The sequence below is a fragment of the Gorilla gorilla genome, chromosome 5, assembly GCF_029281585.2.
Source record: "Gorilla gorilla gorilla isolate KB3781 chromosome 5, NHGRI_mGorGor1-v2.1_pri, whole genome shotgun sequence".
Classification (NCBI taxonomy): domain Eukaryota; kingdom Metazoa; phylum Chordata; class Mammalia; order Primates; family Hominidae; genus Gorilla; species Gorilla gorilla.
In genome coordinates, this window is record NC_073229.2 from 154,595,069 (window position 1) to 154,620,398 (window position 25,330).

At 36.0% G+C, this 25,330-nt stretch overlaps 1 protein-coding gene across 7 annotated transcripts in view; it reads left to right on the top strand.

The window, feature by feature from the left end:
• Nucleotides 1-25,330, top strand: part of TMEM200A (transmembrane protein 200A) — a 79,336-nt gene that overhangs the window by 30,566 nt on the left and 23,440 nt on the right. The window lies entirely within an intron of this gene.

Consider the following 25,330-nt stretch of genomic DNA (forward strand, 5'->3'; position numbering starts at 1 on the left):
ATTTAAACAGCTCCATCTTTCTCTCTGGAGTAAATATGAAAATAGTGAAAAGGGATACTTGATGTTGGAATCATTTTCAAAGAACAGTCTTAGACATACTTTAGTTATAAACTGTATGCAAAGCCAGTATGGTTTAATTATTTTTTCTTTTTGCCTAAAAATATCAACTACAGCTTTTACAAATTTCTCTACTGTCAGACTTTTTATCTATTACGTTAGTATTTCTAATGCTTATGAACATGGGGCCAGCAGTTGTTGCCTGTAATGGGTGCTCTGAAAATGCTAGTGATGATAGAGATTTAGAAAAACTTAAGAAAAACCTTCCGCACTAGTTTTTTATTTATGTATTTTTGTTTGTTTATGTTTTTATTGGAGCCTCAAAAAATGACTCAGAACTTATTTTGGATTCTGACCAGTGTGTTTTCTTTTTTTTAACTAAGAATATTTTCAATCGGTGAGATAAAGATTGTAAAGAATAAAATATCTCAGGAGGAAAGGAGGGAATTTGTTCTTGTCGTTAGCTTGGTTTTAGGAAGATAATACTTTTCTTTCTAAAAAATCAGATAATTTGGAAAAAATATAAAGAAGTAAATAAATGTTGGCAGTAATCTATCCATATTTTGAGCATAGCCTTTAAAAAATATCAAAACCATATACATTATATATACACACATATTGTATATATATGCACACACACATTTATACTTTGTATATCTTTAAAAAGTGAAATCACTCATACTTTTTAATATGCTAAGGTTTTATATTTAATAGTGAAATATTTCAGGTATACAAAAATATACAGAGGAGAGAAGGCACCTACCCATCATCCGGGTGAAATTTAACATTTTGTCATTAAAAAATACTGTAAAAATACTTTTTAAGAAATAAAATGAGAGTCCAGAAGGTACTACTGGAGGCTTCTTCCCCCGGCATTCCATGTTTCACCCTCCTCAGAACCAGTAGGATGTTGTGCAGCCTTCACCTCTGCTTCATACTTTTACTTTCTGTTTGTACTTACAATTATTTATAGCATTGTCTTATGTATGTTTAAGTTTACTTAAATGATTTCCTAGTTCACATGCTCTTTGCACATTTTGTCATTAAATATATTTTTTGAATTTAATCAGATTAATACTTGTAGCTCTAGCTGATTATTTAAACTGCTGTGTAGATTACATGGTTATATCATCCATCCCTTATTGATGGGCAACTATTAATAATTCATTTTCTGTTTTTCCTTATTACAAACAATATTGCAGAGGACCTCATATCTCCTTACACATGTAAGATTTCCTAAGATTTATATTTTCAAGTAAAATCATAGATTAAGGGCAGCTTTAAACTTAACTAATAATTGCAAATATGAAATTTAAAGTGATTGTACCAATTTGTATCCCCATTAACAAGGATCAGTTTTTTTTTGTAACTTAGTCCATTTTTGCTTTCTATATTTTAAACTCATGTTGTTGGATAAACATAGATTTAAGATTAGTTTATTTTAATGGCAAATTGTTCCTTTTGCCATGATGTAAAAATCCTTTTCATCCTTAATAATGTTTTTCCCACTCTTTGGAGTCTATTTTATATGTTAATGTTGTTATACAAGCTTTCTTTTGGCTAGTATTTGCCTTTTTCCATTCTTTTACTTTGTGTCATTTGTGTTTTAAATTTGTGGTTTCTTTGAAATCCAATCTGAAAATTTCTGGCTTTTATCTGGTAAATTTAGTATGTGTGGTTTTATTATGATTACTGAGGCATTTGGATTTATTTCCACCATCCTATTTTGTTTGTCTTTTCACCAGGCTTTTTATATGTTTATTTATTGCATTGATTACCCTTTCATAGGTTTTCATTTTTTTCCTTCTGTTGCTTTGGTAGGTATACATTTTTATAATAATCATATCCTTTGCAATAATAATAATTTCATAATAATAATTATTTAAAAATATAGTAATATTTTTATTTTAGTGGGTATCTCTAGATTTTTACATGAATTATTTTTCTTTATAAACGTTTCTTTTTTTCTCTCTCAACTTTTATTTTAGGTTCGGGGGTACATTTGTAGGTTTGTTACATGGGTAAATTCCATGTTGCTAAGGTTTGGTGTACAAATGATCCTATCACCCAGGTAGTGACATAGTACCTGATAGTTTTCCAACCCATGTTTCCCTCCCACCCTTCTCCATCAAGTAGTCCCCAGTGCCTGTTGTTCCCATATTTGTGTCCATGTGTATTCAATGTTTAGCTCCTGCTTAGAAGTAGGAACATGTGGTTGGTTTTCGATTCCTGTGTAGTTCTCTCAGGATAATGGCCTCCAGCTGCATCCATGTTATTGCAAAGGACATTATTTAATTTTTGTATGGCTGCATAGTATTCCATGGTGTATATGTACCACATTTTCTTTATCCAGTCTACCACTGATGGGCAACTAGGTTGATTCCATGTCTTTGCTATTGTGAATAGTGCTGTAATGAACATACCAGTGCATGTGGTTTTTTTTTATACAATGATTTCTTTTCCTTTGGGTATACACTCAGTAGAGTATACTCAGTATACTCAGATTGCTGGGTTGAATGGTAGTTCTAAGTTATTTGAGGAATCTCCACGCTGCTTTCCACAGTGGCTGAACTAATTTACACTACCACCAGTAGTGTATAACTGTTCCCTTTATTCCACAACCTCACCAACATCTGTTGTTTTAAGACTTATGGCCATTCTGACTGGTGTGAGATGGTATCTCATTGTGGTTTTGATTTGAATTTCTCTAATGATTAGTGATGATGAGCATTTTTTCATGTATATATTTGTTGACTTCATGTGTGTCTTCTTTTGAGAACTGTCACCATCTAATGATATTATAATATTTTTATAGTAAATTCTTATTGCTATTTAGTGATTAGTTTACCATTTTCTTAGTTCCCAATTGCCTCTCATATCTCATTTTTTTCATTGTTCAATTTCCTTCTACTAAAGGATATCCTTTGCAGTTATTTCATAGTAGTTATTTCATTGATGATCCATGAGTGTAAACACAATCTTAGTTTCTCTGAAAATATATTTATTTTTTTCTCCGACTTCAATGATAGTTTAGCTAGTTATGCAGGTATTGTTAATGGTTCCTTTTTCTCAACACCCTGAAGTTCCCACTCCCTTTAACTTCTGACTCTACAATTTCTTATAGAAAGTCTATACTTACTCACATTATTGTTCCTTTGTATTTAACCTTTTTTTGGTTGTTTTCAAGATTTTCTGTTTTTCTTGTGTAATGTTTTACTTCATTGTAAGTAAGTATGCATTTAAAAAAATTCTTCAGAACTTAGTATATTTCTTCAACTGCTAATTCATGTTTTCCATCAGCTGTGGAAGTTTTCAACCACTATGTCTTTGAATTGCCTGTTTCCCATCCTTTCTATTGATTCCTTCAGGAATTCTTAATAGACCAATTTGGACTTTTTGATTTTAGCTACTGTGTTTTCTAATTCTTTATTCATGGCGTTTTCCTCAGAAGCATCTTTGTACACCAATTTTATCCCTAGCAGTGACTCATCTGTAGCTCAATCCAGCCATTGAGCTTTTAATTTATTATTATATTTTCATTCGACAAATTTTGTTTAAAAACAGCATTTCTTTTTTCATAGTATACCATTTTCTACTTATGTTTTCTATTTTTATTTCTTCTTTTATTTATTCCCTATTTATATTCAAATTTATTTATTATTATTATTTATTTTTCCATAAGTTATTGGGGTACAGGTGGTATTTGGTTACATAAGTAAGTTCCTTATAGTGGTGATTTGTGAGATTTTGGTGCACCCACCACCCAAGCAATATACACTGCACCATATTTGTAGTGTTTTGTCCCTCGCCCCCCTCCTACTCCTCCCCTTAAGTCCGCAGAGTCCATTGTATCATTCTTATGCCTTTGCATCTTCATAGCTTAGCTCCCACATATCAGTGAGAACATACAATGTTTGGTTTTCCATTCCTGAGTTACATCACTTAGAATAATAGTTTCCAATCTCATCCAGGTCATCGCAAATGCTGTTAATGTATTCCTTTTTATGGCTGCATAGTATTCCATCATATATATATACGTACACACACATATATATGTATATGTATGGATATACATCTATATACACACACACATATGTATATATCTGTATACATATATGTATATATGTATATATCTGTATACATATATGTATATATGTATATATCTGTATACATATATGTATATATGTATATATCTGTATACATATATGTATATATGTATATATCTGTATACATATATGTATATATGTATATATCTGTATACATATATGTATATATGTATATATCTGTATACATATATGTATATATGTATATATCTGTATACATATATGTATATATGTATATATCTGTATACATATATGTATATATGTATATATCTGTATACATATATGTATATATGTATATATCTGTATACATATATGTATATATGTATATATCTGTATACATATATGTATATATGTATATATCTGTATACATATATGTATATATGTGTATATCTGTATACATATATGTATATATGTGTATATCTGTATACATATATGTATATATGTGTATATCTGTATACATATATGTATATATGTGTATATCTGTATACATATATGTATATATGTGTATATCTGTATACATATATGTATATATGTGTATATCTGTATACATATATGTATATATGTGTATATCTGTATACATATATGTATATATGTGTATATCTGTATACATATATGTATATATGTGTATATCTGTATACATATATGTATATATGTGTATATCTGTATACATATATGTATATATGTGTATATCTGTATACATATATGTATATATGTGTATATCTGTATACATATATGTATATATGTGTATATCTGTATACATATATGTATATATGTGTATATCTGTATACATATATGTATATATGTGTATATCTGTATACATATATGTATATATGTGTATATCTGTATACATATATGTATATATGTGTATATCTGTATACATATATGTATATATGTGTATATCTGTATACATATATGTATATATGTGTATATCTGTATATATACATCCGTATATATATATGTATATATACATATATATGTGTGTGTATATATATACACACACACACACACACACCACAGTTTCTTTATCCACTCGTTGATCAATGGGCATTTGGGTTGGTTCCACGATTTTGCAGTTGTGAATTGTGCTGCTATAAACATGCATGTGCAAGTATATTTTTCCAATAATGACTTCTTTTCCTCTGGGTAGATACCCACTAGTGGGATTGCTGGATCAAATGATAGTTCTACTTTTAGTTCTTGAAGGAATCCCTACACTGCTTTCCATAGTGGCTGTACTAGTTTACATTCCCACCAGCAGTGTAGAAGCGTTCCCTGTTCACCACATCCACAGCTCTCTTTTTAGTCACTTTCCTATTTTTTTAATTATCTCCAGTTCTTGGGGTTATGAGTCCTACTGTTTGGGGAATCTCCTGACTCTGTCATAGTGACAGTTTAGCTCCTATGATTTTTTTTTTAATTGTGAGCTTATCTTTAACTGGCACTATTTTCATATGTAAGCCCTGAGTTATGGTTGTTTCAATGGACATGTTTATTTCTGCTGGGTTTTGAGGGGTTTCATTAGTCCAAGATTAGTTTTCTTCACTATAATTTTGTGACCTAAGATTTTTGTACTTCATGGAGAGTTTAACTTGGGTTCTGCCTAGCCACACACTTGGAGCTTTAGGCAAAGATAAGCTTCCTTGTTGTTTCACTGAGCCAGTGACTGAAGTTTTCTTGCCTCTTTTTGACATAATTGACTGTCCGGGGCACAGACTCTATTCTAGGGTTCCAAGTCCAACCCCCTGCTTTGTGTGTCCTTTTCATCACACCACCTGAACCCACACAGTTGTTACAGAAGCAGACAAACAGATAAATAAACAAAATTTAGTCATTAAGTGATGGACCTTACATCTAGGTCTGAAATTTCCGTGAGATGCCTTGACATCAGCTGAAATTTTTCATTCTGACTTTGGGTACCTCTTCATTTCTGGAAATAAATGGGGAGTGGGGATGTCTCTTTTCTTCATCAGAGCTCAGCTATGCATTAACCTTTTTTGTTTTTATAGTTTATTCAGCAATTCTGTGTATTTCTAGCAAGGAGGTCTATCTTACCTCAGAGTGCCACCTCACTGTATTCAGGTGTCATGTTGATTAATATCTTGCCTTTTCACTTCTTATATGGAAGGCATCTCTTCACAGCAGTAAATTATTATTTTTATTAGCCTCATAGTATTCCATTGTTCAGCTAGACCATAAATTATTAGACTAATCCCTATTACAGATAATTTAGATCCCTTCCTTTCTTCCTTCCTCCCTCCCCCCGCTTGCTTGCTTGCTTCTTCCTTCCTTCCTTCCTTCCTTCCTTTCTTTCTTTCTTTCTTTCTTTCTTTCTTTCTCTCTTTCTCTCTTTCTCTCTTTCCTTCCTTCCTCCCTTCTTTCTTTTTCTTGCTTTCTTTTTCTCTCTCTTCCTTTCTCTCTTGCTTTTTTCTTTACTTTTTTATGTTTTCTTTTGTCTTTTTCACTGTATTAAACAGTGCTGCAACCAGGTATCCTTGTACATATATTTTTGTATACCTGTCAAATAATTTTGTATATTTAATGCCTTCATTGGGTCTATGGTTATATGCATTTTTAAAAATTAAGTATTGCAAGGTTGTTTTCCTGAAAGTTTGTACTCATTGTACTTCCACTTCACACTTTTTCCATACTTTGCCATTAGTAGGTCTTTTCAGTTGTTTTAAATGTGTAAATTTGATAGGTAAAAACAGTGGTATCTCACTTATTTACTTAGTATTTCTTTTTTAATGTTTGTGTGTGTGTGTTTGTGAGCTTTTTTCAGTTTTTCTCTTTTGTAAATTGCCTGTTTATGTCCTATTTTTCCATTTTTCTTAAACCATTGATTTCTAAGAACTCTTTATATGGTAGGGACAGTGTACCTTTGTCTGACATGCAGTTTCTTTCTGTTTGCTGTTTGTGCCCTAATGTTGACTATCGTGGCTTTGCCTTACAGGAGTTTAAAATTTTGTATCTTCATAGCTGCCTTTCTTAAAAAAAAAAAAAAACCTTAAGGCTTTTGGTTTTATTACTATGACTACAAAACTCAGAAGAATGAATTTCTGAATTGCTTTTATGGGAGAAATATCACAATTTGCCATAAGAATAGTTCATATAATAAAGAAACAGAGTATTATGGAAAAAAGACATAAAAATGATGAAATGGTGAAAACTTTAAAGTGAAACATGACAAACAATTTCCAAGAAATAAAAATTGAAACACTGTGTCTGCAGGAGAGACAACACTGTTCATGGAAAATGGGAATCAGTTGAGCAAAAAATACAAAAGGTTGACACTCAGTAGATCTAAATAAAAAACCACAATCAATTTATCTATTTTTATTACTAACTGGATAAGACCCACGAAGGAACCTTTTATTATACTTACGAGAATTACTTGGGGTCTCCATCTCAAGATTCCATAATTTGTCTTCTCTTCCAGAACTTGACTCTATCAATTATTCCTGTCTTTCTATACCTTTGATATTTCCCTTTCCTTTTGGCTTCCGTTCTTCAGCATATATCATAGCCAAGACTTTTCTTTCTTGCTATCTACCTATGGAATATACTGCAGACACAAAAGAAGAATATAATGTGTGCAGTTTAAACAACTCATAACAAACTCAAGGAATTTCTATAAATCCTTGGTTTTCAACTTATCTACTTTTACAGAAAGTTGATAAACAAAGTTTATTTAAAGTATGTATGTTAGATAAAGTGAAATATCCCTAACCTCTATTAGAAGTTTTATTTATAAATATCCCTATCCTCTATTAGAAATTATATCATGAATAACTTCTTGGCATTGTAAAAATGTAGCCTCTTTATGTTATCTACATGTATGCAAGAGTCCATCTCCATCTCTTTTCTTTATGCCCCCATATCACTTTTAACTGCAGTTTTTGCATCTTGCCTCCAGTTACCACTCTCCATCCTCCAAATCCTCAGTGGCATAATTTCATATTGTTTCCATCCCTGGCTGTCCTGCTTCTTTCTTTATATCTCTAAGTGCAGCAACACCAGGTAAAACCACTTGTTTTAGCAGGGAAAAGCATTTGGATAGTAGATGGTCCCTTCCATTCTGAGGGACACCTGTCATTTGACTACATTAATAATCACTAATTACTAAATTGAATTCTTTTGATAAATGTAGCAAGATATTCATAAGAAGCCATTTTATAATTAATTTTGATTACAGTAGATCACAGATTTTCTTTTCAGATGTTCAGACAGAATCTATGACCATAGAAGATAGCACTTTCATACCAAGTAAATTTTAGATACTGTAATAATGAATTCTTCTTAATTATTGTTATTATTTCGATAAATGGTATCCAGAATTAGTTCTTTTTTAACTTTGAGGTATTTTTAACCTGCTGATTCACAATGGTGATTATTTATATAATCAGAACATTATTAGAAGAGGCAGATTATATGCTAAAAATTATAGAATTTTGAATGAAAAATTTATAATATTTGATAACATGTATTTTTACAGTGAAAAAGCCTGGATCATCTATAGTTTTTGAGTAAATCCTTCTTATTTCAGGAACTTTTTTTCATTTTGCTATTTTTTTTCAACATGACTTACAGCATTTTTAAAACTTTTATTTTAAGTTCAGGGGTACGAGTGCAGGCTTATTACCTAGATAACCTTGTGTCATGGGGGTTTGTTGTACAGATTATTTCATCACCCGGGTATTAAGTCTAGTACCCATTAGTTATTTTTCCTGGTTCTCTCCCTTCTCCCACCCTTCAACCTCAAGTAGGCCCCAGTGTGTGTTGTTCCTCTCTATGTGTCCATGTGTTCTCATCATTTAGCTCTCACTTATAAGTGAGAAAATGCGGTATTTGGTTTTATGCTCCTATGTTAGTTTGCTGAGGATAATGGCCTCCAGCTCCACCCATTTCCCTGCAAAGGATGTGATCCTATTCTTTCTTATGACTGCATAGTATTCCATGGTGTAAATGTACCACATTTTCTTTATTCAGTCTATCATTGATGGGCATTTAGGTTGATTCTATGTCTCTGCTATTGTGAATACTGCTGCAATGAGCATAATACATGTGCAAGTGTCTTTATAATAGAATGATTTATATTCCTTTGTGTATATAACCAGTAATGGGATTGCTGAGTCCAATGGTATTTCTGCCTTTATGTCTCTGAAGAATTGCCACACTGTCTTCCACAGAGAATGAACTAATTTACATTCCCACCAACAGTGTATAAGTGTTCCTTTTTCTCCACAATCTCTCCAGCATCTGTTATTTTTTGACTTTTTAATGATAGCCATTCTGACTAGTGTGAGATGGTATCTCACTGTGGCTCTGATTTGCATTTCTCTAATGATTAGTGATGATGAGTTTTACATATGCTTGTTGGCTGCATGTATGTCTTATTTTGAAAAATAATATCCTGTTTATGTCCTTTGCACACTTTTTAATGGGGTTGTTTTTCTCTTGTAAATTTGAGTTCCTTATATTTGCTGAATATAAGACCTTTGTCAGATGCATAGTTTGCAAAAATTGTCTTCCATTCTGTAGGTTGCCTGTTCACTCTGATGATAGTTTCTTCTGCTGTGTAGAAGCTCTTTGGTTAAATTAAATACCATATGTCAATTTTTACTTTAGTTGCAGTTGCTTTTGGCGTCTTTGTCATGGAATCTTTGCCCTTACCTATGTCCTGAATGGTATTGCCTAGGTTGTCTTCCAGGGTTTTCATAGTTTTGGGTTTTACATTTAAGTCTTTAATCCATCTTGAGTTAATTTTTGTATATGGTATAAGGAAGGGGTCCATTTTCAATCTTCTGCATATGACTAGCCGGTTACCCCAGCACCATTTATTGAATAGGGAATCCTTTCCCCATTGTTTTTGTCAGGTTTGTCAAAGATCAAATAGTTATAGTTGTGCGGTTATTTCTGGGATTTCTATTCTGTTCCATTGGTCTTTGTGTCTGTTTTGGTACCAGTACCATGCTGTTTTACTGTAGCCCTGTAGTATAGTTTGAAGTCAGGTAGGGTAGCATGACGCCTCCAGCTTTGCTCTTTTTGCTTAGGATTGCCTTGGCTATTGGAGCTCTTTTTGGTTCCATATGAATTTTAAAATGTTTTCTTCTAGTTCTGTGAAGAGTCTCAATGGTAGTTTCATAGGAATAGCATTGAATCTGTAAATTGCTTTGGGCAGTGTGGCCATTTTAATGATATTGATTCTTTCTGTTCATGAGCATGGAATGTTTTTCATTTGTTTGTGTCATCTCTCATTTCTATGAGCAGTGGTTTGTAGTTCTCCTTGTAGAGATCTTTCACCTCCCTAGTTAGCTGTATTCCTAGGTATTTTATTCTTTTTGTGGCAACTATGAATGGAAATTCATTTTCAGAAACTTTTAAGAATTGCTCTTATCACTTAAATTCGACTACTGCAGCAGTTTCGTTTTGGTCTCTTCTTACAGTTCCCTTTCCATTAGTTGACTTTGCATCATGGTAGGAGAATCATTCTAACTGAGAATGAGGAATCATGCATTTTCATATTCCTGGGAACTCTCACTTTCCTCTGGGAACTGGGTTGCTCAGTGCTCCTGGAGAAAATCGTGCAATTTAGTGGGCTATTGTCATTACACAGTCATGGTTTCCAGCTCCTATGTGCTTTCAGCACTGCTCAGCAACCCTCTTGTGCACAGCTGGTGTGTCCTCTCCCTATGCTGGCTCTCATTGCCCTCCCCAGGCTTCCTGACCCACTGCTAGCTTGCGGTAGATGGGCTGCTTCCTAATCCAGATGATAGACACTGCACATGCTTAACACTTCACTGGCAGGTTGCTTCTTCATGTCTTGAGTGGACACATATGACCCTGCCCATGTTTGACTAGGTTTTGACTTGCAAAACCAGCAATTTTATCTACTTCAGACTAATGCAAGCTTATCCTCACCCTCTATCATTCCCTGGCTTCTGGGAATAGATGACCCTCTTCTCCAAAGTTAATGCATTCTTTAGGAAGGAGCTCATACATCATTTCTCCTCCAGGATTTGTCTCCATCAGATCCTTGTCTTTTCATACATTCAATATCTAACTTTTCCTCTTGGCTCCTTTCCATTTACATATATAGCCGAGTTTTTTTCTGTCTAATTTCTATTTGATTTTTAAAAATATATAGAATATACTACATGCACAAAGGAGAAATATAAAATATATGTGCAGCTTAAAGAGTAATACTTAGAAAAACACTATCCAGCTTAAGACTAGACCCTTTTAAATATATCTGTAGCCCTTGTGTGCTCTGATCCCTCCTCCCACATTCCCCTAAACAATATCTTGGATTTTATGTTGATTCCCCCTTGCATTTCTTTATAGTTTAGTCACGTGTATGCATCCCTTAAAAACCTTGTTTAGTCTCACATATTTTTAAATATAAATGAAATCTAAATATATATAGTCTTCTGAAACTAGCTCTTCCACTCTCCATTGTGTTTGTGAGATTAATCTATGTTATGTTAATACATGTGACAGTAGTTTTCTCTTATCCGGTTCCTGTTTTCCAGGTGCATTGCTGTAGACTCTATACCTGATAAATAATGTCCTGAATTTCAAATGAAAGAACTTTACTTCTCAGTCTTACACCCTGGAAATAGTTTGGTTTGACTTCGTCAGCCTTGTCAGAAGCAGTTCTTCTGTCTTAAACAGAAGCCCAGTCCTCTCTCCTTAATTGTGTACCCATCTCTAACTAATGCTCTCTTTTCCTTTAAGACTCAAATCTTAGCGAGAGTAGTTCATACTCACTGTCTTTATGTCTTAGCCTCCCATCTGGGCCTTGTTTGATCTCTTGATGGCTGATCTCTCCATGTTTTTTAAACTTTCTCCTTTCGTTTCCTGAACAAAGCTCATGACAGGCTATTTTTTCCTCTCTGCTAAATGTTAAATGTAAACCTTAAAGAGTTTATAATCTAGTTTTCTTGGTTTTGAGCGCATTGTACCTGATTTTAGTGTAGTTTTCCTTTTATTTTCATACGGGGAGAGTGAAGCCTCCATTACATAATGTGAAAGGCGCTTGGAATTACAATTGTATTCTGGAAGTCTTGTGGTGCTGTATTAAGCCTATGTGAATGAGGGGGTGAGGGGAGGCAGAGAAGCTTGACTCTGCATCTGAAAATGCTTAAATGTATTTTAAGTACCATCTGAAATACAGTGACAGAAGCAAAATTAATTGGATGAAATCTAACCTAATGTTTTATTTAGGGATTTTGTTCATCTTGGAATGTGGTTTGGGCATCAAGATTGTGAAATATCACACTTGCATGACAACAGGGTTAGTAGTTTCTTCTCATTTGCACAAGGAACTTGCTACAGTAGGATTGTTAATGGTCGGGAGGTATATTTTGTCTGCATTTACAGACTTTAGCAAGGAGATGATTTAAATAATCATCTAGATAATTCAAAACCAAAACCTTTGTTGCCTCAGTTAGCACTCTTTGGAGGAATTATCTCAATAATCATTTACTCATGTACTTTTACACAGGTGTGTCCATGGAGATACTTGATTTGGTCAATATCATAAATGCTTACTATGTTTAAAACACTGACAGGTGCTGCAAGACATGTAGAGATGAGTAAGAGCCAAGAAGCTCCGAGGTGCCTCTAATGTGGAGGGGAAAAAACTAAGCAGACAAATGATTTATATTGCAAATCAGACTACAAATAACATTTTAGAAACAGAAAAGTTATATAAAGGGTCATAGGAAGGGAGCCTGACTCTCACAAACTTTGAAATTTATTCTCCTTAGAAGTAGATTTAAGAGGCTACATCTCAGACCTGATCTCTGAATTTTATGTCTGCTATCCTTTTTATTTTTATGTAACAAGTATATTGATGTATTATTTACATATCATCTATATGGTTATATTTGTAGTAAATGCCATTCATTCATCAAACCTATTTTGAGCACTTACTATGCTCCACCTGCAAAATGTGGGGCATGCAAAGGTTGGTAAAACACGGTCAAGGAGTTTGGAGCAGTCTGGAGGCAGATATGGAAACAGTATTCCCAGGATAGTACTAAAAGTGCCCCGTAGTGCACAATACTGTAGTGGCCCAAAGGAAGGAGTTATGAAACCTGATGGATTGGGCAGAGCAGACTGTAGAGGCTTCAAAACCCAATGAGGGTCTTGAAGGATGGATAGGAATTTACCAGGGGGATCAGGAGGGAGCATTCTGGGTTTTCTGCCCAGGTAGGCACTTTCCCAGATATTTTCCTCCAACTACACTTGAGGCCAGAGAAAGTCTATGATAAACCTCTTCCCAGACCCTCTGAGTATTTGAGACACTGCTTTTGTCTCTAGCCTCCATCCTCTGACCCTGACCTGTTCCTTATCTACTTTCCAAAATCTCTGGATGGCCCCAGAGGCCTGAATGGATTTGGCATGTGTTGCATCTTAGACAGGGTTGGGGAATCAGATATAGACAAAGAAAGGAGCATTTGAAAGGTCAAGGGAACAAAGAGGACATGAGACATGTGGGGTGGGCATGAGGAAATATGTGTGGCTTGAGTGTGGGTAGTAGGGTGCTTATGGAGAAGAGGTAGGAAATGGAGTTGACCAGAAAAGCAGGGTCGAGATTCTGAAAGGCCATGTGTTTTGTGGAGGGGTTTGGGTATTATGATGTGGGTCACAGAGAAGTTTGACAGGCTTTCAAGTAGTAGAATGATATGAAAAGACCTGTGTAGTATATGCATACTGTTTTTCTAGTTTGGTTGTTTCTGCATTGACACCATTGATGAGGGTGCCACTCAGATCTCCCTTTAGGGGAGACCTGCCGTAGTAGTTGGCCAACAGCCTGCAGGTGCCACATCTGATCCACTGCAGCATTCACACAGGACCACCACCCCCTCCCTGACCCTGGGATATTCCCAGACAGTGACTGAGCATGGTGAGATATGAGCGCCAGGCCAGCTCTGTCTCACATGGCACTCCTCTAATGGGCAGTCCTTGTTTGATACTTTCTCAGAGCCACATGCATCTGAATCTCCTCCTACTCATTCATGCTTTCTTTCCTTCCTTTCGTTGCTTCCAAGGCTTCATGGTGGTCTAAGGTTTTCTCTACCTTTTCCTGCACCCTCTTTTCTTTATCTGTCACAGGTGTTTTCCCCAATAATCATTTGTAATTCTCTGGACATCTGCTTCCCATTGGACATGAACTGGCCCATGATACCTCAAAGCCTATTTTTAAATTTCATTATTTATCTTTAAGTGGTTATTTATGTTTTACCCTTTGAATGAGCATGCCTCCCTTTATATGAAATAAACTTTATAAAATGAAGTCAGAAATAATCTTAAATACCTGGTCTCAGGACAGATTGGACCTCTGGGCCATGCCAGGCTGCTCTACACAAGTTTGTCTCTGCAACTATGTGGGATCTGACAGGTTTCCAGGGACCAGTGAGGAGGTGCCAGCCTTTGCTTAATTCTGCTTAGTGATCTATTTCCCACATTCTATCTGTGACAGAATTGGCTCCAATTCAAAGATTTGATGGACAGGTAATGCTTCAGATAGATAGGATTTTTTTTCCTGACTGTCATTCTTATAATACAAAGTATTTTGATATCTCATGACTAGCAGGTGGTTAGACAAAAGAAGAGGATAATTCAGTGTCTTAAAAGCCAGTGACCTAGAATTTGGGAGGCCAGCATTAATTATAGTGAATCTCAGTATGATTTTTGAGGCAGTTATTCTCTATGGAATAATATGGCCTTATGTATGAAAGGCACTTCCTTTCTGTCTCTCAGTTTTTTTTTTTAATGAAAACTCACTGTTTAAGTAAAAACAATGAATCATGTTCTTGAAGTATGTTGCAATCTTTAAATATCAGAAAAGTATGAGAAGTTAATTTTTAGTTTTTAGAAGATCTATGGTATTTATTGCAGTTTGTATGACTCTAACAGCAAAATTGCACACTACTCTAACAGCAACATTGCACACTACATTTCTTTAAAATAAAATGCTGGATTGAATATCATATATTTTGAAACTAAAGTGAATGTGTTTAAGTTATGGAATTGAGCCTTAACTTATCTCCTGGGTAGACTTTTGGGTGTTCCTGTGATCAGAGTTTCTTTGTGAGTTTTCTGTGAGTGGGAATTCCCTGTGTGGTCTGGCTGATTTATGAAGGGGCTGAAGACCAACCTCATCGCTTTGGCTTCGCTGCTTTGCTCTCATCTTGCATATTAGAAACTCTTCAGTAAGAGACAACTAAAGGGCCGATGAAATTCAGATGGACTCAAAATCTCTGGAGTGATACAAGAGCTTTTAACATTAAGTTTTTCATTTTTAAATGAAATGTCTAAATCCAGATGATTTCATGGTAATTGTGGGCATTTTCTAGACAGTTTTTATTTTAAGGGAATATATAGCAGTTGCTTAAATGGAAAAAGAACCATGTAAAGAAAAACCTCATATTTCTCTGAAATTGTCCAGTAGTGCTACAAGTCTTTTTGGTGAAAAGATTTCATATGGTATCATAATTTTGTAGTATTTGGAACCCATGTACAAAAATGAGTCATTGCTCCTGTTGAGTGTGGCAGATCCCTTGTTTCAACAAAGCTAAGTGATAATCAGAAAACATGACAAGAATTAGCACTTCAAAAGCCCAAGTGAAATGTTAATGAACTTATGTCTTAATTCTGATAAGATTGGATTTAGGGGCATGACCTTCTTTATTTAATTAAGAATAAGTTGTCAGTGTTATCATAGCTCTAGGAAAGCCACAATAGACTCTAGACTTGGCTATTGTAGGGAGACTGCAATGCCTTTAGTAGAAGTTTTGGAAAATCAGGCCAGGTGCAGTGGCTCATCACGCCTATAATCCCAGCACTTTGGGATGCTGAGGCAAGTGGATCACCTGAGGTCAGGAGTTTGAGACCAGCCAGGTCAACATGGTGAAACCCTGTCTCTACTAAAAATACAAAAATTAGCCAGGCATGGTGATGCATGCCTGTAATCCCATCTACTCAGAAGGCTGGGGCAGGGGAATTGCTTGAACCTGGGAGGCAGAGGTTGCAGTGAGCCGAGATTGTGCCATTGCATTCCAGCTTGGGCGAGGAGTGAAACTCCATCTCAAAAAAAAAAAAAAAAAAATCAATATGGCATCTTACATTGACGCTTGAGATTTGTTTTAAACCAGTAGTTGACTGTGTTGGGATGAATGTCTTAGCTTATGGGGTGCTAAGACAAATAAATGCCATTTTTAAAAGAGTTTTTAAAAAATTTTATGATTACAGAAATTTTGCAAGTACAGTACAAAAAGCTGTTTTCCTAAAACACTTGAAAATAACTTGCTCTCACCTCCAGGTACCTTAGTGTGCATTTCTTACAAAGACATTCTTTACGTAACTACAACATAACCTTCAAATTCAAAGCACTAACATTGGTATATTACTACCACAGAATTCTCAGATCCCACTTCAGTTTTGCCAGTTTTCCAGTAATGCCTTTTATAGCAGAAGGATCCAATCCAAAATCATGTGTTGAATTTAGTGGTTGTATCTCTTTACTCTGCTTCAATCTGGAATGTTTCTTTGGTATTTGCTTGACTTTCATAAACTGGAAGGGCCAGTTATTTCATAGAGTGTCTCCTAAGGTTGGTTTGTTTGGTGCTTACTTGTTGTTAGATTCAGGTTTGGCAGGATTATCACAGAAGTCGTGCTGTCTTCTCATTGTGTTGGTTACTGCATTTCAGTTTGTCTCATGATAATGATGTTCACTTTGGTTACTTGATTAGGCATGCCTGCCACTGTAAAACTGCATATTATTTTCCATTTTTAATTACTGTTTTTTGTAAGGGGGTACATCGAATGTATGTAAATATCTTGTTCCTTATTAAAGTATCAATGTATACGTTTGTTTGTTTATATTATTATGGTCTTGTAGTTCAGTAGGTTAAAATCTGACACTATCATTATTTCTTTTGATGCTCAATTATCCCATATTTGACCAGTGGAAGCTCATTCAAGCCTTTTTGACATACCCCATCATTCTTTGAACGTTTCCTTGCCTTTTTTTTTTTTTTTGGCACTAATCGTTGTGAGCTCATCTTGTCCTTTTCCTGCTCTAGCTCTGAAATTAGCTACTTCTCCCAGAAGCCTGATTTTTTTTTTTTTTTTTTAGTGGAAAATGATATTTAGAAACCAAGGTCTGAATGATGGGTGTGCTTATTGCTATCTGGGTATTGCTGCCACTCACAGGCCCTCTCTGTGTAAACAGTCTCTCATCCCTGCAGCCCTTGCCTCACTCTGCCCCACTCTGCCCCACAGGGACTCCTGCCTCTCACTGTCAGTGCTGATTCCCTGCGTGGCTGTGCTCTGCATTGCCACTCCTCATCCACCTTGCCCCTCCCACAGGGAGTCCCATCTCAGCTCTCTCAGATTATAACACCTTGTGCTGGCCCACAGCCCCATATGAAGTGCTCCTCTCTTGGCTTGAGCTCTGATACTCTGTGCCTAGACACCCCCACTCCCCTTCCTGTGGAGATACCCTCTTTACCCAGCTCAGACTTGAATACCCCACTGGGGCTACCACCCCTTTGAGTGACTATCCTTCTCATGCTAGCCAAGCCCTAGCACCCCACTTTTGGTCACCAGGAATCCTCTGCTGTGCTGTGGATTCCTGCTGTCTTCACCCCCTTCGAATGCTTTAGGGATGAACTGTTGCTCAGTGCTAGTTTGGAAGGTTGACTTAGAAGTTACCGAATGGTTTGCCAAACACAAAACATCTGTGGTCATATTCTGAAACCAAGATTCTGGAACACATAATTGAAGAGAAATTATTTCTTAAATGTCCTCATATCAATTTATTTTTTAATGTGAAGATACATATTTTAATAAGGCAAAACTTTGATGTCTGATTAATTCTGCATTCAGTGAGAAATGAATGTATATTTATAACATATCTTCTGTAAAATATGTATGTACAATAAATTACTTAGGAGTAAGTTGTCTTCAGAGGATTTTGTGTCCAAAGTAATTCATGATGGAAACTTCAGAATCAAGTACCAGCAGTTTCTCATTTACCTTGCATCATTATCTGTGGTCTTTTAAACAGAACAAAAGTGTAAGTTTGCTCTCATTCTACACATGGAATCTATACTGATAATCCCAAGTTTGTATTCTAGCCCAGATCTTGCCCCTGGAACTGGCTGTGAAGCCCTCTACTTTGGATTGCTCTTTTATCTCAATTGTGTTGTGTTAAAACTTTGTCATTGAGATGCCTGTGATATATCAAAACAGATGTCAAGTAGGCATCCCCGGGCTTCATGCACCTGTAGCCAGTGTCTGTGTGACATCTGCATTTTGATGTCTCACAGGCATTTCAGACTCGCATGTCCACTCCTGAACTCATGATTCCCAATACTGACTGCTCTCCTCAGGCCAAATCTTCTTCCTACTCTCAGTCTTCCCTATGTCAATAAATGGCACAGCCATCCCCACAGCTAGAGATCTGGAAATTCCCTTGATTCTTGTCCTTTCATCCGCCATGTGGTGCGTCCTGTCTTCTGTTCCTTTCAGCATCTCCTATCACAACCCTAGTCCAAGCCACCAACATCCCTCACCTGGTCTACTTCTTGCTTCCATTCTTGCCACTTTGGGATTAATTATCCTCACAGCTGCCAAAGTGATATCTGCATATCAGATTGTGTCACAATCCAGCTTAAACACACTTAACAAACCACACGCTTTTTATCTAGGCTGCATGACCAGCCCCTTGTCCATCTCTGCCTCAGCCACTTTGGCCCTCTTTCTGTTCCCAGAACATATCAAACTTTTTACTGCTTTAGAGCTTTTGAACATTATGTGCTTAGAATATCATTATCTTCCCTCTTCCAAATAGGAGTTTTAAATTCTCACACTAGAATTAAAAGCTAACTGATGTATATGATTTGGAGACTAATTTCTGTTAGAGTATTATTTATTTTTTACTTGAAGGAGAATCCCTTTGGCAATATGGAATAATTGTTAAACTTAATTTACTATTAAGAAAACAACAGGCCGGGCGCGGTGGCTCACGCCTGTAATCCCAGCACTTTGGGAGGCCGAGGCGGGCGGATCACGAGGTCAGGAGATCGAGACCAAGGTGAAACCCCGTCTCTACTAAAAATACAAAAAGTTAGCCGGGCGTAGTGGCGGGCGCCTGTAGTCCCAGCTACTCGGGAGGCTGAGGCAGGAGAATGGCGTGAACCCGGGAGGCGGAGCTTGCAGTGAGCCGAGATCGCGCCACTGCAGTCCAGCCTGGGTGACAGAGCGAGACTCCGTCTCAAAAAAAAAAAAAAAAACAACAAAACCTACTTCTCACTGTTCTCAAAACAAAAGTCTTAATAAAAATGAATGTAATTATGACATTAAAAAATATAAAAAGAGGCCAGCCACGGTGGCTCACACCTGTAATCCCAGCACTTTGGGTGCCTGAAGTGTGTGGATCACTTGAGGTCAGGAGTTTGAGACCAGCCTGGCCAACATGGTGAAACCCCATCTCTACTAAAAATACAAAAATTAGCTGGGTGTGGTGTTGGGCGCCTGTAATCCCAGCTACTAGGGAGGCCGAGGCAGGAGAATCACTTGAACCCAGGAGGTGGAGGTTGCAGTAAGCTGAGATCACGCTGCTGCACTCCAGCCTGGGTGACAGAGCAAGACTCCATCTCAAAAAAAAAAAAAAAAAAGCTGCAATATCTAGAAAATATTAGGTATATGAAACACTTTAAAACCCTGGAAGAAGAGGGAACCTAAAGTGTTGTTACCACCAAATTATTACTAGTTTAATTTTCAAATGACTCATTCTAGTAAAGATGAATTTTCATTAAGAGTGCTTGTAAATACTGTAATAATTTGTCACATATCTATAATTCAGTACAAGAATATATGCATGGTCTCTCTTGAAATTCACAACCTCATGAGCACAGAATAGTTCAATGACTCCTGTAACATCATTTGGCCAAGTCCAGTTCTCTGGATTCCACCTTCATTCAATAAATGTCATTTGAAGCATACTATGTGTCAGGCACTATGCTAGGAACTTGTGAACAAAAATGTTCCCTTTATAATCTAGTGGAGGAGACACATCATAAACAAGTAAACCAGCAAATACATATGTATGGTTTGAGGGCTGTTTTTCTTTGCTCTGCACAGACTGTTTTTATGGGGCCAGCACCATACTGAACTTCCAAACCCACCTTTGGATATGAAATATAAAGGAAAGGAAGAGTCAGAGGCTCCTTAGCATATTCATTCATAGGACGTCAAGTATTTGGTTCAGCATGAAATATTTTATTGTTTTGTAGATAATCTACTCCCTGGGGACTGAAAGCTCATCCCTACCACCCTATGTGGAATGCAATTCAATGGAATGGAAGGACTTGCAGAATTATCCTCAAGGGAAGCAGAAGGAAAGGGGTTACTCTGAGGAACAGGGGGCAACCAGGGAGTTAGGGACCATTAGGGGCTGGAAAGAAGAAAGGTTTGACCTCAAAGAGAGGGTTTTTCTTTTCCTAGTGAGCACATAATAAGGTACTAAGGACTGGAGGGTTTGGGAGAATGAGCAGAAGGTTCCTGTGTACCCTGTGAGACTAAAAGATAAAATTCAAACCTGGAGGGATGCATCCTTTAATATGTTCTCCTCACTTTTGTGTGCTTGACTTGCCAATAACAAGCTTCATTATTAATGAATTGCACCATTCCTTGGTGAAGAAATCAGCTCTATATAATGAAAACAAAACTATTTACCAGTACTTAGAGAAAGAGCTGAGGTCTCCGTAACATGGCAGATCCTTACATTTTGAAAGGATGTGGGGGTCTCTTTGACCCCCTTTGACTACTCTTTGAAAGTAGTAAACTACTTTCGTCGTTTACTAAATTACGAGAAATCTATCCACCCCTCCCATGCTCTCAAGATATCCTTCCTCTACCCACATGTCATGAAACCCTCCTTTTCCTGCTGCCACTAGACAGTTATTGAAGGGTGTCTGAGGTTGCGCCCAAACCTAAAAGAAAAATCTGTGATATGATGTGTAGCTGAATTATTGTGCTATGTGTATGTAAGGAAGTGTCACAGTATGCAAGCATCATTAGTGAAAATTCATTATCTGTGTTGAAACAAGTCATTTGAAAATCAAACTAGTAATAATTTGGTAACAATGATACTTTGAATTCTTTCTTCTTTCAGGGTTTCAAAGTGTTTTATATACCAAATATTTTCTAAATATTGTGGCTTTTTTTCTTTTTATGATTAAAATGATAAATGTCATAATTACATTGATTTTTATTAAGATTTTTTATTTTGGAAGCAGTTGGACGCAGGCTTTTTCTTGTTGTTTTCTTAATAGTATATTGAATTTAACAATTACTTTATACTAAATGCTACCACAGTTCTTCTTCATTATCAAATAAATGATGCTGTAAGAGAACAGAAATTAGTACCAAATTATACTCATCAGCCAGCATTTGATTCTAGTGTGAAGATTCAGAGATTGTATTTCACTAAGAGAAACATTATTATGATTCATAGTCACTAAGCCTCATGCTTATTAGTGGATTAAATTTTTAGTTTTGATTATAGGATTGATTTCTCTCTCTCTCTCTCTCTGTGTGTGTGTGTGTGTGTGTCTATACATATAGTCAATTAACAGCAAGTCTCTAGGAATGTAAGAACCAATAACATATTCAAAACTAAACTCTTTCTTCAAACAGCTTCTTTTCATTTGTTCTTATTACAGTAAAAGGTGCCATCATCCATCCAATTGCTCAAGCCAGCAACTGGGCATCATCTTGATAGCTGCTCATTTTTACTGCCCCACACCCAGTGTCAAGGTCTTTGTGTTCTGTCTTCTAAATAGCTGTCTGTTCTGTCTACTCTGTTCACCCTAGTGACTGCCACCCTGGTTCAAGCTGCTATCATCTCTTTCCTGAGTTACTGTAGGGGCTTCTTAAATGGCCTTCCTACATCTATTTTTTGCCCCTTTCCATACAGCAGCATGAATATTATAAAAATGCAAATCTGATCCTGTTCTATCTCTGCTAGAAGAGATCATCATGGTGTCTCCTAAGATAGAGTTCAGACTCCTTAATATGATCTATGAAATCTCAGATGGTCTTGCCCTGCTATCTTTTCACTCACCTCCCTGCCCAAGCCACATTGTTTTTCATTCATTTCTTTGAAACCAGGTACTCCAGTATTTGAGACTTGGCACATGCTAGTCTTCCCTTCCTTCCCTGCACTATCTCAGTTTCAAGTCACTTCCTCAAACTGCCTTCTAAAACCTTCCATACTAAGATTGCCCACCTTGATATTCACTTCCATACCATGCTACATTTTCTCTTTTTAATACATATCATATGTATAATTGTTTGTTTAATTTCTGCCTTTCCACTCAAGATTTAGATCTAAGAAGGTGAGGATCAAGTCTGAGTTGTTCATCATTTTATCCCTGGGCCCCTGGCAGAGTGATTGACACACAGTAGATGCTAATTAAATATTTGTTAGATGAATGAAAATAAATAAATGCAACAAATGAGTGAGTGTATGAAAGACTGATTTGAATGTCACTCAAACACTTTTGGTGTTGAATTATTCTGACAATCTGAGTTTGAAAAAAATAAAATTATGAAAATTTGAGCACAAATGGGTGGTGCTTTTTAAAAGTTAGTTTGAAAATATCAACAGCTTTATCTACCCAGGTTGAAGTTGATTTAGCAACATGTAAGTGTGTATAGAAAGAATCTTTTAGGTGGAGAAATTTAAATATACTGGCAAGCCCTGAACAAGTGGAAAGGATTCTTTATGAATTCTTTGTATTATATGGAAGGTAAAATCTAGAACAGATTTTTCCTCTACTCAAAGGTTACAACATATCTAACAACTCTTTAACCATTTAAAGGCTATCCAGTATCATAACTTTACACTTTATGGACCTTTGCTTATTAAGGATGAAGCAAAACCAGGAAGTAGACATACACAAAATTTTAAAAACTCCAAAGTCATTTCTCATTCTTGATCATATGTAGATGAACTTCTTAAGGAAAGACCTTGGCTTTTCATTTTCAGAGTATTGCACAAAACCTTGTCCTGGTTGATATTCATAATCAAACAAGTCAAATAGTTGTCATAAACTCCAACGCATATGTATACTCAAAGTCTTCACTCCAACTTCGCTTGCTCTTAATTTGCACACATCCATAAGCCTGTTTACTTTGTTATCTCATTTCCAGGGCCACAGCAAATTAAAACCCTTGGTCATGAATTGGGCAGGAAAAGACAGTTGCAGTATTGGCCTAGTGTCCATCTCTTCCTCCTCCAGACTCCTGCAGACCTTCACTAGTGTGAGCACACTAACCACATTCACCTCTTGGCATGATTATGCTTTAAAAAGTCATTTCTCATTCTTGATCATATATAGATAAGCTTCTTAAGGAAAGACTTTGGCTTTTCACACAGCTGTCAGAGTATTACACAAAACCATATCCTGGTTGATATTCATAATCAAAACACACCAAAACAACTCTGAGTCATCAAAAGAAAATCAAATGATGTTTAATATTGTTTGAGGAGACTAGAATGAAGTAGTATTATTTCCATCACAAATAATGAAAGTAAAAAGCTTTTCTTCTAAAGAGATGAATACAAAATTATTGCTTTTTTCTAGAGCCACTCACAAACCAGAGAGTGTCCCAGAGCTGAAATTTTATGATTTACTACTTCTAATTCTTAGATGTATGATTTGCAAACCTTTCAAATTCAGTCTAGTTCATAGCAACCTGTGAGGAAGGGAGGATAAATATTCCCACTTTACAAATAAAAACCTGAAGTCATTTCTTAAATTATTACCTCAAGGTTATTGCTATTAAGGGTGGAGTTGAGATGAGAACTTTTAGTTGGCTTAGAGTACATTTAGTCATGACAGCAATGTAGCATTGTGATAAAATCACAGGCTTTAGAGTCAGAAAGATCTGGGTTTGGGTCCTTCCTTTGGTCACACACTGAGTCACAGTGGGCAATATGCTTAACCTCTTTAGATAAGGGCAATTTCTTTTTATAAAATTAATATATAATATTTTACATATTTCTGGGGTACATGTGATATTTTGTTATGCATAGAATGTGCAATGATCAACTCAGAATATTTAGGGTATCCACCACCTCAAATTTTTCTCATTTGTATGTATTGGGAACATATCGAGTCCTCTCTTCTAGCTATTTTGAAATGTACGATACGTTGTTGTTAACTATAGCTGCCCTACTCTGCTATTGAACATGAGAACTTATTTCTTCTATCTAACTGTATGTTTATACCCGTTAACCAACACTTCTACATACCACCACTCCCCCTCAGTCTCTTCCTAGCCTCTGGAATCCACCATCCTAATCTCTACCTCTGTGAGATCCAATTTTTTAGCTCCCACATATGAGTGATAGCATGCAATATTTGTCTTTCTGTGCCAGACTTATTTCGCTTAACATAATGACCTCCAGTCCCATTCATGTTGCTGCAGATGACATGGTTTTACTATTTTTTGTGGCCAAATAGTATTCCATTGTGTGTATATACCATGTTTTCCTTATCCATTCATCTGTTGATGGACAGTTAGGTGGATTCCATATCTTTGCTATTGTGAATAGTGCTGCAATAAACATGGGAGTACAGGCATCTTTTTGATATACTAATTTCTTTTCCTTTGGATCAATAACCAGTAGTGGGATTGCTGGATCATATGGTATTTCTATTTTTATGTTTTTGAGAAATGTCCATACTGTTTCGCATAGTGGATGTACTAATTTACATTCTTACTGACAGTGTATAGGACTTCCCTTTTCTGTGCAGCCTCTCCAGCATTCATTATTTTTTGTCTAGATGTGGGCAATTTCTGATCAATTATTAGTCATGTGATACAAACACATATCAATGTGGCAAAGTATGAACTAGAGCTGCAAGAGGGAATCTCTGTGGAATCAAGTAATTGAATTTCCTTTGGCTCCTGACGCCAGAGCATCAGGAATTAAACCAAAAACATTTACTCAGTGACGCCACTTGTCTTAGTCTGTTCTTGCTCCTATAACGAAATACCACAGACTAATTTATGAACAACAGAAATTTATTTTTCTTAGCTCTGGAGGCCGGGAGACTCCAAGATCAAGGCCAGCAGTTTCAGTG